A 21,327-nucleotide genomic window follows, 5' to 3' on the forward strand; every position below is an offset into this window, starting at 1 on the left:
TCCCATCCAAACAGTGACTTAAACACTCGTGCGTCGTATTTATGCTTCCGGGCAAAAATCCTGCGCGGCCGGGAGGCGGAAAATGACACACAGCCCGATTTGCGTAAAAAATTAACGCCTGGGCCAGGGCAGGCATTAAAATGGGGCAAACACACCTGTATTTAATCAGAACACACAGAAGCAACAGCAGAGCAGCAAAAGGGAGACATGGAGGTGCTTCTCATCCAGCGTGCACGCAGACGCAGAGCACAGCAACAACAACAGCAGCTACCACAACACCAGCAGGGACCCCAAAGGCAATGCAGAAGGCAGGAGAGGATATTCCGCACCAGGACAACTCTTTATGGCCTTAAGGAACATGACATCATCCAGAGGTACAGGTTGAACTGGCAAGCCATTCAGCAGCTGCTGCGCAACATTGAGCCACAGTTGGCACCCAGCTTGCTGACACCCCGCACCATCCCAACAGAAACCAAGCTGCTAGCTGTACTTCACATGTTGGCAAGTGGCTCCTTTCAAACCAGTGGTGGCCTGGTTGCCGGGATATCACAGCCATCATTCTCCGCCTTCTTGCCCAAAGTACTGGATTCCATCATTGGACTCACACCCCGCCACATCTGCTTCCCAAACACACAGCAGAAGCAGCAGGAGACCAAACAGGGGTTTTACCTCATTAATGGATTCCCACACGTCCTTGGAGCCATTGACTGCACACATGTACGCCTTGTGCCACCTGCTGAAACTGAACACCTATACCGCAACAGGAAGCACACACACTCCATCAATGTGCAAGCCATTGTGGATCACCAAGGATTGATCACCAATATTGTGGCAAAGTATCCTGGGAGTGTCCATGGCTCATTCATCTTCCGTCACTGTACCATCAATCAACACTTCCAGGATGGACGATATGGCAATAGACTACTTCTTGGTAAGTACAGAAACCTACTTATATACACACACAGCACAGCAACTCTCTAGGACACAGAACACATACACCACGACAGCAATCTGTGGACAGGAACACAATGAGGTTGTGACACCGCTAGCCATGTTTGATAGGTCTGCAGTGAACCTGTCACACATCTGAAAGCAGTGTACAGTCTAATGTCAATAAGTGAATGTTCACAACGTATGGAAAGGTTTGGCTAATTGTCACCTTGCAAAATGTAAGCGTCTCACTGATGTTTAAATTAATCCATTGCATGTCTGAAGGTATGGGATGTCCAGGGTACATAGATGCTAATGTGTTACCGCCACTGTCAAATTGAATCTGTGTATGGAACTATCATCTCATCCCCAGTGTAGACACAAGGACATCTGTATCACAAGTCACAATGCTAGGGACTGCACACTGTACCGCCTAAAACATAGAGCTGACAACCGGTCAGCAGGCAAACACTTGTTCAGCCAAGGAAACAACCCTAGAAGCCTAGGAATCAACACAATAACACAAAAGAGCCACAGACAACACAAGACAACTACTGCCATGCAAGGTGATATGAATGGGGCAAGCTACGTCAACATGATCTCAATCATTTTCACTTTCAGCTGATCAGGGGTATGGGATCCAGCCATGGTTTATGACACCATTTGGCAACCCAAGCACTGCAGCAGAGTGTGCCTACAATGAGGCACATAGGAGGACATGCACCTTAGTCGAGAGGACCTTTGGCATCCTCAAGTCGAGATTCAGGTGCCTTGACACCACTGTTGGCAGCCTCCTATATTCACCAGAAATGGTCTGTAAGATCATTTTAACAAGTGCCATCCTGCACAACATTTGTATATGAAGGAACATTCCTCTATTAGAACCAGAGCCACAAATGCCTGAAGAGGAGGACGAGGAGGATGCTGGCCTGCAACATGAGGGGGAACAACAAAACACAGCTGCTGGATTGCGTAGGCGCCAACATGTTGGAAACAATTTATTTTGAAACAACTCACCATCACCACTGTAGCAACATGTGTAAATAAACACCGATAATAATCACCATATCATGGTCTGGCTAATCATTTTTGCTCACCTTTATCTCTAACTATCAGAATAAGAGTGTAGCCTAATGGAGCATTGCTGACATACCGATCAGGACACAGAAAATTCCAAAGCAATTGTGATGCGTATTATAAAACAGTCACATACACACACACTGTAAATGACACATATCCTGTTCATTTCACCTTTGAAGGGCAATAGCAGAGGACCACACCTATTTCACACATACATGTTGGCAACATGGTTCATCGCAGCATATGGCACACAACTAAGACACTATCAGTCAATATGGGAAAAAAATGCTGCATACATGAGGCAGTGGATGTGCTATAGCATTGGTAACAGGAATGTATGACCAGACCCTTGAAAGCAGTAAGTTGTACTGCACCTATCTTTGCAAGGACTGTCTGTGACTAGAGTTCCATATAAGCAGAACATAGACAGAAAAAGTTGCCACAACTATGACAAGCATTGCGCACATGACATGCCATGTACATGTCAGCCCATGCCCTAACTCCTGACACACCCATACTCCTGGTCTCACCCCACCTGTCTTAAGAGGTCCCTGGAATGGTAATATGTGTACCCAGATATTCCCTCCTCTACACACACACAGACTAACAATTGTAATCCAGTGTGCTTCACCCTTTCGTATGGTATGCCATAGTCCTAGTACCTCTGACTGCATGGACGTCAGGTCAAATAATGCACTGGCTTGTAGTTTCTAAGCTCTGTTATCAGCTGTAGATTGCTTCCCATGTGAAAGGTACTTTTGGCCATTTGAACTCAAATCTCACCTACAGGACTTGTGAGAAACTGATGCAGCATACACCTGTGAGCACCTCCATGCAGACTACCCATTTGAACATGCACTGCCCTTGCAGATGCTTGGAACAGCAAAGAAGCTGCCATTTTGCCGATTACACTGTTATGCATTGCTAGAAAAATAAGCCGTGTAACACAGCCCTTGGGTTTATGTGTCACCTTCCAAAACACAGGACAAACACAGTTTTCCATGTCAACTGTCTTGTTCTTCATCCGACCAGTCTTAGTCAGACCACTGAGTATGTACCTTGTGAAATTGCTGGATCCTGATTGACCCTGGATCCGGTCAGCCTGACTGGAACCTGCCTGTGCGTTACCCTAAAGGTTCCTTGTGGCTACATATGTAGCATACTTGCTTTCCCAACCCTCACGTTCCTCTGGGGGTATTTTGTCAGTTGTCTCCTCAATGCATACTCAAATACATTGTATAGCATAATCTGCTTTTTTATTGTACCATAATTGTGAACTTGTCTCCAAATACCCAAATCATGGCATATCCCTTGTCTGGGTCTCATGTATGCATGAGCGACAAAGTGTGACAGTGTACCAGGGCCGTATGCACGGATTGGGTATGGTGCCTCCAGCAGAACCAGCAACCTCTGATAATGTGCATGAAAATTCCACACATGTTAGGACCCTGACAGTTCACACGCTGAATCAGATTGCTCACAACATATTGATGGCCTGTGCGTGCTGAATAGCTGCAAGATTAATCAACACAGAGGCTATGATGTTCCCAGATGCAATGGGAACTTTACAGGCCAACCTTTGTACAAATGTTGTAATGACACCTGCCGGAACATGACTCCTGAGATATGATCTCACTCAGCACACCAAGGTTGCCCCCTGTTGACAGTCTCATAACACGTCTGCAGTGACAGGGTGGGACCATCCCCATGTAGGTTCTCATGTCCTCATTGGCTTTACTTCCATTGATCTCCGAAGGATACTCAGTAGATACAGGAATAGCCACCACTGACTCATGATGAGACATGGACGTAACTGTGACAACATAGACCTCTAAAAATATTCAGGATCAACATTGGACCACACACATGAACGAGACACCTCTGGGCAATTGATCACTGGAAATATGTGGCCACGTGCTGCCTCGTCTGCTCGTCCACCACTGCCACAGGAGAGTTGTGGCTCAGTCATATGACCACAACTGTGGCGTCATATTACATTTGTGGTTCACCTTTGGCTTTCCGTGTCAATAACATGGTACCCACTTAGTCTGTACATGTGCCTGACTCACAGTGGGTTCACCAACAAGTGCCTAGGAAGCAGTATCCAGATTTTCAGGACATGTGATGGGCAAATTTTGGACCATTGACATGAACAAGCGTCTGCCATCTATCCGGTGCATGCTTTGTCATTTGTGGTGTCTACGTTACCCAGAATCTTGGAAGTGCACACAACTGATGTTGCTACATGTATGACTAACACATATCCTCTCTCATTTCCACACTGACTTGCATCTGAGGGTTGGACACATTGACTTCACATTCATACAAGCATCTGTGCAATAATGCATCTTGTGATGCACACACACTGGGTCAACAACTACATTAGTAGCCAATGCATACACATTGAGCCATAGGCATTGAGGTATTGTACTTATGTGCGTCACATTGCCATCCTCTCCTGATGCCAAACGTGCCCAATTTGTGCAATACTTATATGTAGGCCACACATGTGGCCATCTAGTGCGTCAGCCAAGAGTGAAAATCCTGTTAATGAAGTAGCGGATCATGGTCCGCAGTAGTATGATGTTTCACATGTGCCCATACATCGTCAAGACCAAAGTGGGTGCAATCAGCCTATCTTAGTTGTGTCACAAATGTTACATAACATTAAAATGACCCAAACCTAGTTAATGCTCTGAAATTTTGACGCATATGCGTAAAAAAATGACGCACAAGCATAAAAAAATGACGCTTATGCCCGAAAAACGACGCATAATGCCCTGAAAACATCATTGACTCTTCCACACTGTACATCAGAAAATTGGTTAAGTGTTAGACTATTTCCAAACATATGGATGCTGGCTCATTTCTACTCCTGTGCGTCGAAAAATATGACGCCCAGACTCTATGCGTCAACATTTTGTGACGCATAATGATAAAAATGACTGCCATTTTAGGCAGGAAGTGATGTAATAGGTTATCCTGTTTACAGATTATGTACAGTGGGATGACTTTCACTTTCACTTTGCAGTCTGTGATTCTTCTAGACTGTGTGGCTGTGTTGAGGGTTTTGTCTGGTTAAATTGTGCTTTTGTCTCCTGTGTGGTCCATTTCTTGTCATTTTGTGAATAAAATATTGTTCTTGTATCTTGTCTGAGTGTTTATTGTGTACAATTGTATTGTATTGTATTGTCTTTGTTGTTTTTGGGAGTCTGTTGTGGGTAGTGATAGTTTGGGTCTAGTTGGGCTGTTTTAGTTGTTTAGTTTAAGTTTTTCATATTCTACTTTCCGTCTATTCTCCTTTGTTCCCCTTTATCCCCTATTTCCCTTTTTCTGCTAAGATGTTGGGTAGGCCTCGTCTTGGCAAGATGGGTGAGGAGGAGCTTAGTGGTTTCATATGGCTGGTGTGCCATTTCCTCCCCCTTATGATTGAGGCAGGTGGGCGGGTGATACAGGGGTATCACACTGAGGCACGGAGGCTCCGGTGGGGAAAGGTCTTGCATCACCTGCAACACATTTATCGGACACCAAGGAATGACCACCAGCTGAAGCACCGCTGGGCTGACCTCATCTCCAGGGAGCAAGATCTGCTGGACCACCAGCGCATTGTGATTGGTGGCCCTGTTGGTGAGTACAAATCATATACATGTGCACGATTAAATGCTCTGTAGTGACATCAGGTGATTTGTACAATATCTCCAGGCAATGTTGTTGAGTGTGTGGAATGCTTTGGAAACATACAGGGTCGTTTATGTACTATGTTAAGGACCACATTTGCTAGCTGTTAGGAAGCAAGTGCTCTGAAAACTTCCTGAATACTTTTGCTTAATGTAAGTTGGTGCCGCCTTTGTGTCAAACAGCAACACAAATCAGGAGCCAATTATGTATAGATATAGGTCACATTTGCCTGTGAGGTATAGATTTTCCAAATCATTACCAACATTTGTTGACGCAACAGCTAGACTGACTTTTGAAATACTACATGAGGCTGAAAATGAGTGCAGGCTTCACGTCAATTGATGACAGCAATGTGGCCCAAACATATGTCTCATGTGTGTCTGGTGAGTGTGTAAGGAAAGCGATCACGGAAATTCTAATAATCTTAGGGATTATTGTGGCCCTTCGTCATTTCGGATACATGTCAGATCTGGATTTGGAGACATAGGGAACAAGTTCAAGCTGCCCTCAGCTAACATCTTAGACTGGTATTTGGTGTTTGTTGTTCCACCTTTCGTTTACGGATGGCTGGGCAAAGGTATGCACATGGGTTCATATCTCTATGGTTGGTTTAAACTCATCGTAGCTGGGCCACATCAAATGAAGAAACTGTAACAACATGAGGGCTTACTACTGTCCCTGCCCCTCTGTACATTGTACCTGTGTGTCATAAATTTGTCATGGGCACAATGGCTGTTTGACTAGTAATGCACTCCTCAATGAAAGTGGCTTTGGATGTCTCTCTTGGATACACATGATGAGACGAATACACTCCATTATTATGTCTGCTCACTAATGAAGGAGCATGTTTGCCACCACATGATAGTTAGGGCCACTGCATGTGTGCAGATATGTGTGTAAAACTCACAGGAGACCCATGGTATGTACGTGTTAGCCGTGCTATATTGGATGCAGTATCATCATGTCTGAGTGCCTTTACTTACTTATGTAATCTTACACATTGTATTTGTCTTTGGAATTGATGGACAGTGCACAGAATTTGAGCACATTTCTCCCTTCCATGCCTTACAGGTGGACCCGCACCCTACACTGTTGGCGAGGGGGCTACATTTGAGGACCCAGACAACTCCAGTACGTGTTGATATGTCTGTTATGTGTTGTGTTTGCTGGTGATGTGTGATGGACTCCTGTGTGTTTAACACATAGCAAGGTGTGATGCGCTGGCCAACCATTTGTTTTGTTCCACAAGTGGGTTTTCATTTTATCACCATCTTTGAGTTGGCCAATCCTTATCCTTGTGTCTTATTTAGGGATTCTAGGTCAGTCCTGTAGGCCCCGCAATGTGAATGGGGATGAGTCATGTGGATAACACTTGTATCAGCAAGAGTCGCACTGGACCTAACCTGTGATTTAATCAGCCTGTCAGACCCACATTCTCCCAGAATGGGGCTGCTAAATGCTTACCCTCAGACTTCTGCTCCCCAATTCACTAATGTACTTATTAAACTGTAGGTTGAATTTCCTAGCAGCATGTAGCTCCACATGTAGTGCTACGAGTATGTGGCACTAGAGTGCAATGGCCTAGGCGTGCATGCAACTCATGGCCAGGGGTGTTCTTGCATCTCTGTGTTTGTTGTAAGTCATGGCTTACTGGAAGTATATGATGCGGACAAAGATCTGCATTTCCAGACATGTGTGGTGCTGTGATTGGCCAAGGGTTTGCTGTCTCCTATTTGTAGATACACATTACCTGTGGTGTGTGTGTAGAGCCAAACACATGTCCAGCTTTCCTAAGCTTCCTGGGTGTCCATGTTGTTTGCAATTGTTAGTTGTTAGTCCACCCCCCACCCTCAAACACAGGCATGGGTTTGTGAATAGTGTACCTAGGACTGATGATACAAGTTTTGGTACACAGACATGAAAATCAGTGGATCTTTTGTCTGAACCTAGTGTACACACTCATTTTTCCCACATGAGTACTATAGTAGCAAGTCCATTTACAACTTGCAGTTCATGTGGCCCTAGATTTCCATCCCGTACAATGACATTTGTAGCCCTGGCATTGGCAGAGGATGTGCTGCATGATTGTTAGCTGACAACTGGCAGAACTATGATGCCAAAACATGCCAGTTGTTACCCATCTTGTAGGGTTTGGATGTGCTATGTGTGATAGAAGCTTTGTAGGCTGGCCTACCATGTACTTCCTCAGGGACAATCAATGATCTGTATGATGATATAAGCTGTTACAAGTACAGTAGATGTATTGTCTGATTTCACACAATGCAGTTCCTAATGTTAGTTTTTCTATTTGTCTTCACAGCTGCAAATATGACACCCATCCAGGTGCAGGAATTTCAAAGGCAGGCAATGAGGTATCAGCACATACTTCAGGTAGAGTCTGGGTACCGAAGAATGGCCCGCAGATACTGACACAAACTGGCCTCCAGAGCCTGGAAGGCATTCCCACAAGGCGGCCCTTCTTTGCTCACCACAGCCACCACCAGCACCACCACCACTACCACCCAGGTGGCACCACCAACAGCTGGGACCGTAGAGGCAACCACCTCAGCAAGTGCTCCAGGCCCTAGCACAGCACCACCTGCAGGGCAGCCCACAGCCATGGACACTACACGGCCCCACACTTCCTCAGCTGGCACCCAGACCACCCCAGCTGTAGCTATTGACCCTGCTGCTTTTGGTGAGATGCAGCGTAAATTGGACCGTGTCCTGCGTAAAATGAGTCGACTGCGGCAGGAGGTGCGACATGTAAACCGGCGGGTGCGGTCAATCAAGCGGACCCTCCGAGGGCCAACCTATAGACATGTTGACGGACATGATTCCCTCCCCTCCCTCCTCTTTCCTTATTCTTATACTTTGTGGGTTTAGGGGGCTTAGTGTTAGGTTAGTATAGGCTGTTAGTTTAGTTAGTGTTAGTGGGTGGGGGGGTCCTGATTATTTATACTGTTTCTTTTTTAGTGTATTTGGGAGGCAATGTTGGGGTTCTTGTGTATTTAAAAAAAAAAAACGAAAAAATATTAAAAAAAATAAAAATAAAACAAATACAAAAAAATATATATTTGTTTAGTATAGGATAGTATGTGTTTAGGTTAGAATCTGTTGTCCTCCATGTGTCCCGTCTCATAAGGGGGGTAGGGGGTTGATGTGTAGAACATTTCGTTAAATGTGATCAGTAAGTTTAGCTTAGGTTAGTTAGGGACAGTTGTGGGTAATGAGTAGTTAGGGTAGATTATGGTAGGTAAGGCTTTTCCCCAAGTTTTTCTCTTCTGTTTTTACAGTTTAATAAATATGTAGTAAACCCTTTACAGTATGTGTGACATGCTTGTAGATCAGGGCCTTGGCATGAGTGTACATGATTTCTTTTGTATTACAATTTGTGTGATATGCTAGAAACAAATCCCAAATGAGCTGTAACATTGGCAGCTACCCCAAAGCAACCTTTCAAAGATTAGACCATTCATTGCAACCACCAATCACAGTTACTATGGACCCCAGCGTGTTTTTTTCAATAAGTATGTTTTCAATGTCACATACAGTGCTTCCAGATTTGGTATTGGGGACACTGTGTTATGTATGACTGCAGTCTGATGTTCAAGGAAACCCTTATAAGGAGAGTGGTAGTAAGCACTCTTGTAGTATAGTGTTCATGACTCACATAGATCATTTGTTACACTGTTCAGCATGATTACTTATTTGGATGTAAACTCAGACACCTCCATTCACGCAGTTTGGTGACTGTTCGCTTAGATTTGTGGGCAATGTTATATGTGTTAGTTTTGCATGTAGGCAACATTTTGCTGGCACTATTTAATGGCTTAGATTTCCCTTGAGGAAGCATTATTCTGTCCAACACAGCATTATGGTGTATAGTTTTTCGATTCATCAGATATTACCCTCAGGAAGGTCAGAGTATGGTAGAATGCAGGCCACTGTGCATAGTTAGCAGACTACGGCCCTCATTACAACATTGGCGGTAAAAGACGCTTACCGCCGTGCAGAAGTCCGCAAACACACGGCCGCGGCCGCAGAATTCCGCAACAGCCATTATGACTCACAGCTCGGAATCCGCCAAAATCTACACACCCACACAAGTCCGCCACACCAAAGGTCAGTGATAAACTGGCGATAACAAAACCAACACCGTCACACCAACAGGAATACGCCCACGCCATCACAGCCCACAAATGCACGCGGCGGTCTTACAACCGTGGTATTCCATTGGCGGTACACACACATTTACAAAACACTACCACATTGGACAATTCAAAATACACACACCTGATACACATACACACACCACTCCCACACACCCAATACACTATAAAACACATACCCACATCACCCACAAACCCCTACGACAACAATTGCGACAGAAGGCCAGAGAGAGACACCACCAGAAAGAACAATAGAATCCACAGGCACTCAACACCATCACTCACACAACATCCACGCACCTCACACAACACACCTCTAAATATCACCCGACACATCACAACACACACCACCCCACACATCACCCACACCACCCCATGGCACCGCAAAGACACCCCAGGTTTTCTGAGGAGGAGCTCAGGGTCATGGTGGAGGAAATCATCCTGGTAGAGCCACAGCTATTCGGATCACAGGTGCAGCACACCACCATAGCTAGGAAGACTGCGCAGAATCGTCGACAGGGTCAACGCAGTCGGACAGCACCCAAGAACTAGGGATGACATCAGGAAGAGGTGGAACGATCTACAGGGGAAGGTGTGTTCCGTGGTCTCAAGACACCAGATTGCGGTTCAGAGGACTGGTGGTGGACCCCGACCTACTCCCCAAGAACTCACAACGTGGGAGGAGAAGGTCTTGGCTATACTGCATCCTGAGGGCCTCACAGGAGTACCTGGAGGAATGGACTCTGGTAAGTCAAACCTTTAACTACTTCATCCCCCACCCACCTGCATGCTATCACATGCCCCCACCCTCGCCCTCACCCCCATCACTCCAACTCCTCACACATGTCCCACTATCACAAACCACACATCCAAAACCCAAGCCCTGCATGTAACACCAAAGCATGGACACCCTTCACCAAAGCATGTCCACTGCACATACCCATACACCCACCTAAACCATTATCACAGAAGGTCCCACACAAGAATGGAAGCACTGGGGTACAGGGTCACCCACCCATTGCACACCATGGCACACAGAGATGCAATAATCATGCCTTTACACCCCTGCAGGACCCCTACCCAACGTCACCGGACAGGAGGGTCCAGACATGTCCACACCACCCACAGAAGAGGCCCACAGTGATGACAGCAGCTCTGTCCAAGTGAATCTAGATGACCAGCCCGGCCCATCTGGGACCTCGGGACAGTTGGTTTCCCTCACACTGGCACATGCCACTACAGAGCTTCCCCCCTCTGGAAACACCAGCACAGCACCCCCCCCAGTGGGCCCATACCTCTGTCCCCAGGACACGTCAAGCAGCAGTGTGTCCCCACTACAGGGAACCCAGGCTAACCCACCACCCCAACAACACCAAGGACCTGGGGCAGTGGTAGTGGGCACACGGTTCAGGGGACAGAGGCCCAGGAACACAGGGGAACTGGGAGGGCTGCTGTGCGACAGGGGGAGGACAGGCCCAGGGAACCCACTCTCCACGAGGCCCTCTCCAACATCATGGGAGCCTACCACCATTCCCAGGAGACGATGGCAACGGTACTGGCCAAGTTTCAGGAGACCCAGCGGCTGCAGGAGGAACAGTATTTGGGGTTCAGGAAGGAACTCAAATCCATCAATTCCACCCTGGGCACCATTGTAGGGGTGCTGAAGGAACTTGTCAACACCAGGAGGGACACTGTGGCACAACAAGGGGCCCCTGACACTAGCCTGGACGAAGAACTGCCCACCACCTCCGCCGGCACTAGTGGACAGGAGGCACCGCCACAGGACCACGACACCAGCACCCCACCCCCTGCAGATGGAGAACCACCCCGCAAGCGGTCCCTGAGATCCAGGACAAAGACAGTGAAAAATGCCAAGACCCCCGCCAAGAAATTAGACCACCCTGATTGTCATCCTTCTGTCCCACTTTGTCACCCTGTCCATACTTAAATTGCCCTAGCTCCACTTCCTATGCCCCTTTGGACAATGCACCTGTGAGACTAATAGACTGGACTCTGCCATGGACATTCCTCCACCATCACCCCTGACCATTTTACAACCACCTCCTCCATTTAGCACTTAAATAAACACCGTTAAATCACAAAACAATCTGGAGTCAGTCTGTGCTTTCGAAAATGTGTATTAGCAATAACTGTGGCAAAATGCTATATCCAATGTAATGTCAACATACCTATGTCACACAGCTCTAGTCCATGCGGAAATAAAGCAGAGGTCACACAGTGGGACCCACATCTGTGAATTTGAAAGGGAAAGTGACAACTGAGTGTCCATACACTGGGTGAAAATGACAGACAGATGAGAGGTAGAAGAATTAAATCAGATGTAGCAGGCAGTGTTGTCTTCTTACCTGTGTCTCACTGGAAGTATTGCTGGATCACTGTGTTCCTGTTGTCTATGTCCTCTTCTTCTGCTTCCTCATCTTCACTTTCCACAGGCTCCACAGCTGCCACAACACCTCCATCTGGACCATCCTCCTGCAGAAAAGGCACCTGTCGTCGCAAAGCCAAGCTGTGAAGCATATAGCAGGCCACGATGATCTGGCACACCTTCTTTGGTGAGTAGAATAGGGAACCACCTGTCATATGAAGGCACCGGAACTTGGCCTTCAGGAGGCCGAAGGTCCTCTCTATAATCCTCCTAGTCCGCCCATGGGCCTCATTGTAGCGTTCCTCTGCCCTTGTCCTGGGATTCCTCACTGGGGTCAGTAGCCATGACAGGTTGGGGTAAACAGAGTCACCTGCAAATGGCGAGGGACAACTTTTAGACATATACGAACTCTTAGGGACATCCCCATACCCAGACACCTAGTCACACTGTATTGGGTCCATGTCCTCACCTAATAGCCACACATGGTGCCTCTGGAGTTGCCCCATCACAGAAGGGATGCTGCTATTCCGCAAAATGTAAGCGACATGCACTGAGCCAGGAAATTTGGCATTTACATGGGAGATGTACTGGTCGGCCAAACACACCATCTGCACATTCATAGAATGGTAACTCTTCCGGTTTCTGAACACCTGTTCACTCCTGCGTGGGGGTACCAAGGCCACATGTGTCCCATCAATGGCACCAATGATGTTGGGGATATGTCCCAGGGCATATAAGTCACCTTTCACTGTAGGCAAATCCTCCACCTGAGGGAAAACGATGTAGCTGTGCATGTGTTTCAGCAGGGCAGACAACACTCTGGACAACACGTTGGAGAACATAGGCTGGGACATCCCTGATGCTATGGCCACTGTTGTTTGAAAAGACCCACTTGCTAGGAAATGGAGTACTGACAGCACCTGCACTAGAGGGGGGATTCCTGTGGGATGGCGGATAGCTGACATCAGGTCTGGCTCCAACTGGGCACACAGTTCCAGGATTGTGGTACGATCAAGTCTGTAGGTGATAATTACATGTCGCTCCTCCATTGTCGACAGATCCACCAGCGGTCTGTACACCGGAGGATGCCGCCATCTCCTCATCTGCCCCAGCGGACGTGCTCTATGGAGGAGAACAGCGAGCAGAGAGTCGACCAACACTGAGGTAGGTAAACACAACTTTATCGAAAAATGTTTGAAAATCGACATATGGCTGTATTAGTGTTTAAGCAAGGCCTAGATGTGTGTGACGCAGTAAAACTTAATGCCATGTGGCCCCCTGAAATGGCGGCTGCCTGACCTGTAAGGTGGGACAAGGGGACATGAGGTAACTGCGCTGGTGTTGTACACCGTTGCGGTAGGCGGTCGAAGACCGCGGCGCAATCCTGCATTGGTTAACATTGGACCCTATGGGTCCCAGGAGCCAATGACGATGTACCCCGGCGGTGACAGTACGCACCACCGCGGACGTCACTGCCATTTTCTCTCTGTTCAATCACTTGATACCTGATCTTCGACAGGAGAGAACCTACACTGCAAGTGCTGCTGTGACCTCAGTTTGGAAGAGACAATGGCTCATGTGTCTGGGGAAAGGGCCCCTGCCTTCAGCACGGAGGAGTTGGAGAAACTAGTGGATGGGGTCCTCCCTCAGTACGCGCTACTCTACCGTCCTCTAGACAAACAGGTTAGTACACTGTGAGCATGCTGTATGGGCAATGCCTGTTTGGAGTGGTGTTGATGAAAGATAGGGGGGGAGAATGAGGCGTGCATGATACGACGGTGAGTGCATGTGCGTCATGGCAAGGGTAGGGATGCGGGCCAATGACTGTGACGGTGCGGACGGTTATATCTTCTCGTTTTCCCCTGTACTATTCCTGTAGGTCAGCACCCACCAGAAGAAGGATATTTGGCGTACCATCGCCAAGGAAGTCTGGACCCTGGGGGTCCACCACAGACGGAGCACCCACTGCCGGAAAAGATGGGAGGACATTCGCCGCTGGAGCAAGAAGACGGTGGAGGCCCAGCTGGGGAGGGCCTCCCAATGTGGGAGGGATGCCCGTCGCACCATGACCCCCCTGATGTTCCGGATCCAGGTGGTGGCGTATCCGGAGTTGGATGGGCGCTTGAGGGCATCACAGCAGCCACAAGCGGGTGAGTACACTCTCATTCTGCTGATTCAGCGTGCATTGTAGGTGTCTGGGTGGGGGAGGTGGGCTGTGGGTTCCACTAGGCCAGGGTGAGTTTAGTAGGCTAGGTCCCTTCTTAAGGCAGGCCCTGTGGCACCCCACCTCACCTGTGTTCAGAGCCAACTACACCTAGTAAGGCTCCTGTGACTTCCATGTGTGCAGCAATCGGGCATAGGCCTTGTAACCCATGTCCCTGTGATAAATTAGGGAACTCTAAGTGCACGGCGTAGTGCAGGGGGCTTCTGTGTCTGTAGTGTCCGCCAACAGTAGCGGTTTTGGATGCACTCAACATGTCTTTCTTCTGTCTTTCCCCCCCTTTTTGTGGTCTCCCTGTTCTTGTGTGCATTAGCATCATCAGGCGGAGGAGCAGTGTCGCCGGAGCAGGAGGGAGCTGCATCCCACATGGCCCTGGAGTGCAACACAACGGAGTCAGAAGCCTCCAGTGGGACGGAAGGCGAGGGGAGCTCCACGGCGGGGACAGGAGCTGAGACCAGCGACAGCGACTCCTCTGATAGGAGCTCCCTTGCGGTGGTGGGTCCCTCTGTGCCCCCCACATCTACAGGTACAGCCGCCACCCCCCCTACCAGCACCGCCCTCCCAGCAGCCCCTCAGCGTGTGCCCCGTGGCCTCTCAACCAGGAGGGTGGGCATCTCTTTCGCCCCAGGCATCTCAGCCCTTACCCCAGTCAGCCCTGCTGCCCTCAGTGAGGAGGCCATTGACCTCCTCAGGTCCCTCACTGTTGGGTAGTCTACCATTGTGAATGCCATCCAGGGTGTAGCGAGGCAGTTGCAACAGACCAATGCAGACTGGAAGGGTATTTATTCTGGTCAGGCAGCCCAACAGCTAGCTTTTCAGACTCTGGCCTCAGCACTGATGGCAGCCATTGTCCCTGTCTCTAGCCTCCCCCCTCCACCCAGACCCAAACCCCTGTACCTCAGCCTATCCCAAGCACACCATCAGACCAGCATGCACACACGTCAACACACAATGGAAGCTCAGGCAAACATAAGTACCACACATCCCAAAGGCACTCACACAAGCATCATACCCATGCAGACATACCAACAGCCACTGCCTCCACTGTGTCCCCCTCCTCCTCGTCTCCCTCCTCGCTCCCAGTCTCGTCTCCACTCACACCTGCATGCACTACATCGTCAGCCACTACCTCCATCACCAGCACACCCACCACCACACCCCGCTCACGTGCAATCACCACCCCCACTACCATTCACACATCCCCTGTGTCCTCTCCCAGTGTGTCTGTGAGCCCACCTCCCAAGGTACACAAACGCAGCCACACACCCACCCAACAGCCATCCACCTCACGACAGCCTCCAGCCCATGCACCTTCACCCAAAGTCACCAAATGTACACCTCCGACAACCACTACCTCTTCCTCCACTCCCAAACCCCCTCCATCTACCCGTCCCAGTGTGTCCAAAAAACGTTTCCTGTCCAACCTTGACCTCTTCCCCTCACCTCCCCCACCCATTCAGTCTCCTATGGCCCGCCTTCCCAGGTCCCAACCCAGCGCCTCAGCCACAACATCTGCGGGAACAGTGGTGCCAGTAGTAACCGGCTTCTGGAGTGCGTCAGGCAGCAGGGCAGCCAGTGTTGCAAGGAGCCATACCACGGACAGTCCCCCACCTCAAAAGCACAAAAAGTTGGCCAGTGCCTGGCGGGAGAGAGGCAAAACATCTTCCACCAATGCCTCTCCCAGGGGTACAGTTGGGAGTGTGAAGACAGCTGCGCCACCATCCAAGGTGGGGAAGGGGCACAGTAAATCAGGCAAGTCTGCAAAAACCTGCACGGCGGACAAGACCGCCACCAGCACCGCTGAACATGACACCGCCGCCAACAGCACCGCGGAACAGGACACCGCCGCAACAAGCACCGCTGCCAAGGATACCGCTGCCACCGGCACTCTGGGCACAAAGCCCCCTCCAGAACCAGTGGAGTATCACATCCACTACCTCTATCCTTGGCAGGATGAAGCACTCTGGGCACAAAGCCCCCTCCAGAACCAGTGGAGTATCACATCCACTACCTCTGTCCTTGGCAGGATGAAGCACTTTGGGCAAAAAGCCCCTACCAGAACCAGTGGAGAATGACATCCACTACCTCTGTCCTTGGCAGGATGAAGCACTCTGGGCACAAAGCCCCCTCCAGAACCAGTGGAGAATTACATCCACTACCTCTGTCCTTGGCAGGATGAAGCACTCTGGGCACAATGCCCCCTCCAGAACCAGTGGAGATTGACATCCACTTGAGAGATTGTGGCTTTGCACTCCCCAGGATAAAGCAGTGGGCAAACCACCCACTGGAGAGACTTGAGAGACTGTGGCTTTGCACTCCCCAGGATGCAGCAGTGGGCAAACCACCCAATGGAGAGACTTGAGGGACTGTGGCTTTGCACTCCCCAGGATGCAGCAGTGGGCATGGAGCCCCCTCGTGGATTTGGCGTTGTGCACTCATCCGGCTGAGGTGCCCCCCCTTCTCTTCCCCCTGAGGTGCCTGTTGTATTTCTATCTGATGCCCCAGCAGTGTTCTCTCCGTTTTGATCGGGTATTGAGTGTGGGCCTCGCCCATGCATCTTGGGCCCAGTAGTCCACGGACTATGATGGTGGAATACCTTGGACTTGTATTCTTGGTGTATATATGTTTTTAGTGTAAATATGTATATATGTATATATTTTTGATTACTGTATTTGAATAGATTACAAACGTTCGACTCATTTCCTTTTGTCCTTGCCATCTTCCAGGGGGGGTTGGGGGTTGTTAATGTAATGTATCAACATGTACTTGTGTGTGTGTTGTAGTGGGTGAAGGTGGGGGTGGGAGTGTTTCGTGTTGCGTGTGTGTGTCACTCTTTTTTAGCTCCCCCCTCCCCTGTGTCGTAGGTGCAGTACTCATCATGGTCTTCGCCGCCGTCTTTGCAGTTCCTGGTAGAGAAGCAGGAAGATAAAGTCTGGGAGTATCAGGAGCTCGGGTTCCATGGCGTTCTGATCCCTCGTGGGGTGTGTAGAGGTGAGCGTTTTCCCTTCAAAGTCCTGTTTCCGCCGTGTTTTTGTTTGCGGTGAATCCGCCCCGGAAAAGGTGGCAGATTGGCCTGTTGTAATACAGTGGGCAGAACCTTGTCTTCCGTCTGTCTGTTGGCGGTTACCGCCGCGGGGTTTGTTTTTACCGGCTTGGCGGTTGGAGTGTTAAAGTGGCTGTCTATGATGGCGGTTTCCACCACGGTCGTGATTCCAATTTTTTTTACCGCTGGCCTGTTGTCGCTTTAACACCGACCGCCAGGGTTGTAATGACCACCTACATTATTTCAGGACAGTTGTATTAACAAGCTATGTAATTTGACAGGAGGCAAAATTCAGTGGTCTACTGCACGGTTGATGTGTCACATTACACAGAGACAAAGTGGTTGTGTAAGTGCTATTTATTGAAAAGTGCTTTAGTGCTCTATGTACATTGTCCATGATTGTGAGTCCATTATAGTGACATCTTCCATTGTGATCCTACACAAGTTCTAAAGGACAATTAATTGGACATGCTGGGGTGATGTGTCAGACAGTGCAGAGGGACAGGATTTGCCAATGAGTAAGTGAGAGACAAACACAAGGTAGGCTGACAAGATATACAGTGGTTTGCAGAACAGTGCTTGAGTACAGTTGTTGCAAGACTGGCATGTTACGAAGCGCAGGACCTTGGTAGTAGGTGGCCATGTGGCAGGGACTAGTGCTTCCGGGTACTTTTATGTGTGAAGGTGATCTGTTCCATGTCTTCATCTTCTGATGTGTGTATTGCCTCCTCTGTCCTTGGTGGTGGTGGTTGCGCAGGGGCAACACACACCTCAGTGTTTGAAGACGTGGAGTCAGACATCCCGGTAGCTACTACCTGTGGGGGTCTTAAGGGCAGTACTGCTGCAAGGAGGATCTGCTGGTTCTTAAGAATAGCAGCCACATCACGATGGTAGACAGATAGGTCAGCCCTAAGGGGGTCATGGTTGCATTTGTGCATGCAGTGGAAGGTTTGGGGTACGAGGTGTTGTGGCAACTCCCTTACTGCAGTGGTGAATTTCTTTACAGTTTGTTGTAGTCCTTGCAGGATGGATGTTAGCGCTTGCATGGCTGCTGCCTGATCTGCAGATGACATCATGCACGAACACATCCCCTCAAGGCTGGCTGCCATATTTTGCATCCCCACCCGCACCTCCTTGGCCAGCTCCCATTGTACTCCGACTACAGTTCTCTCAAAGCTGGTGCCTGTGTCATCTGAGTCCTCAGCTGTATTGGAGCTGGCAGGTCTTACAATTGGGGTGGTGGGTGGGTCCTCTGTGATGGCTGCTTGTTCTGTGCTCCTCCTTGTGACTGAAGGTGGGGTCTAGAGGGTTCCAAGGACATCTTGGAGGGCCTGGTGGCTGATATTTGTCAGCTCATCATCCATGTCATCAGGGTAGTCCTGGACAGGCATATCCGCAGGAGATCCATCGTCCTCTGCAATGAAATAGGGTACAATTAGTATGTCTGTGTTGTGGCATTAGTGATGTGACATGCCTGCCTTGTGATGATTTCACATTGTGATCTTGGTTTCTGTTCATTGATCCAGTCTTTCAGATGGGCATTCTCCCAAGCCTATGCCCCACCTGCATGTCACATGTATTGTGGTAAGTTATTAGACTTGTCGGCATCATCTCCTCCAGGTGTTGGTTTTGGCCAAATAGTGATTTGCCACCTTCTTGTCCTACTCAACCCTCCGTCTACATCCATTCTCATGGTAAGACCTTTCATTCGCTGTGGGTGCTCTGATGTCACAAGCAGCACACTTAACAATCTGGACCTGCCCCAGTTGAAATGTAGCGTATACTATGCATAGCATTGTTACTGCACGATATGGATGTCAGCATTGGTAATGTGTACAGCTGATGTAGGGGAATGTGTGGTACATTGGATTGCCCTAATAGTCGTAGCAGTGTCCTATTTCCTCCTCTGACTGTGCAGGTGTATTTCAGTGACCAGTTACATGTGTCCTCCTCCTCAATGCTGTTGTCTGAGCAGTATGACATTTGGGATGTTGCATTGTGACCTAGGCACAGGATGGACCCTGACATATGCAGCATGGATGTGACCTTAGTGCTGTGTAGCTCCTAATGTTGATGACATTGGCTGATGTTTGCGACAACTATGGGCATTTGACAGGACTGGAACATTTGTCTTGTTTCAGGGGATTGGTAACGTTGTCATCCTAAACCCTCTAATTTAGGTGTGTATGATCCATGGGAACGTTACTGCCATTGGCTACTTGAGCTGCACACACAGCGGAGGTGGTAGTGGCAAATGATGTCACTGTTACATTCCAGTCGTTGGTATGGCTAGAGGTTGTTAATTGGGCCCTAGTTAATGTAGGGGATATAGAGGCTGACGTGTGACAGGATGTCAGTTTGACGTTGTACTCTTCCCTCCTGGCGTGGCTTTACCTTTCTACATTGTTGGCATGGCAGCATACCCCCATGGAACTGTTGTTGGTGTTGTGTTACGGTGTGCCCCAGCTTTTCTCTGTACAGGCCATGCCCCCGTGCCGTACCCCTTTACCCATGCCACTCCATGTATATGATGACTTCCGTGCATTTTGTAGTCGGTATCCCCCCCCCGGTTGTAGATGACATTAGTGCATTTTATTTCCCCATGGTAGTCTGCGCTGTCCTGTCCTTGAATCCCTGTGACGATCTCCTCAGGGATGACGGCTGCCACCATCTCCTCCATGTGGTCCAGGGCCTCCTTGTGTGCTGGACTCCCCACTTCCAGTTTGCAGTGCTGCCTTCCTGTTCCTGGCCATCTTTTCCTTGGTCCTGCGCTTGCAGTCATGCAGCGTTTCTTGCACTCGATGACTGTTCTGCGTACTTCTGCCACACTGTTAATCTTGTCAACAATTTGTTGCCATATTGCCTCTCTCCTACTGATTGGCAACTTTGAGGTGACAAACAGTTGGTGCTGGTGTTCCGTCACCTCTTTTACCAGGATTTCCTGCTCCTCCGCACTGAAGCAACACTTTCTTTTCTTCTTCTCCCTGTCCTGGGACTTGTGTGGGTCCTCCTGGCTGGTTCCTGGTCTGTTGTCATCTTCCTGGGGTCTGTACAGGCATCTGGGATCCATTTTGGCTCTCCTCTGCTGAAATGGATGTGTTTGCGAGGAATTTTGACACTATTGCGTCAAAAACCGCTGCATATCCGGTTTGCGGTGTCGTAAATCGGCTCACAGTCATTTCCGCCGCATTAAGGTTGTTTTCCTTTACGACGTGACGCTGCGGTGTGCGTAAAAAAAAGACTTACACCTGTGGTTTGCGCCGCCGTGCGTCAAAGTATAAATTTGACCCCCGCACGGCGCACAGTAATGGCGTTAGCCGGCGGTAATATTTTTTATGCAAAACTGCATCCGCGCAGTTTTGCGTCAAAAAGTATAAATATGGCCCTCATTTTACAGAAATCACGTTGGGTTAAGCCGGGTCTCAGTAGTACATGCATTCTAGGGAACACAAGAGGACACATGTCAAGAGTGAGATCTAACATTTCCATATTTTGTAAGTGACTAACTCACCCAGTCCAGGTACTCAAGTTGTCCTGGTCAGTTGTGAGCAGCTCACCCCAGGAGCAGATCGCCACGTCAGATGTGGCCAGTTCAGTCAGCCACTCATTATTCACGTTCAGGTGCAAGTACCTAATTTCCCTAATGAGATTTTAAGCTGTTATAGATCCAGGGCATATTTACTTGCTTGATTTAGTGCTTGTGTTGCTCTCAAGTCACGAGTAAATGGGGTTTACTATGCCACGCAAAGCCACCTTGTGTGGCTCTGCATGGTTTAGTAAACGCAGAGTAACACAAGGCAGCACAAATGTCTGTCTT

This window comes from Pleurodeles waltl, chromosome 3_1, assembly GCF_031143425.1.
Source record: "Pleurodeles waltl isolate 20211129_DDA chromosome 3_1, aPleWal1.hap1.20221129, whole genome shotgun sequence".
In the NCBI taxonomy this organism is placed as follows: domain Eukaryota; kingdom Metazoa; phylum Chordata; class Amphibia; order Caudata; family Salamandridae; genus Pleurodeles; species Pleurodeles waltl.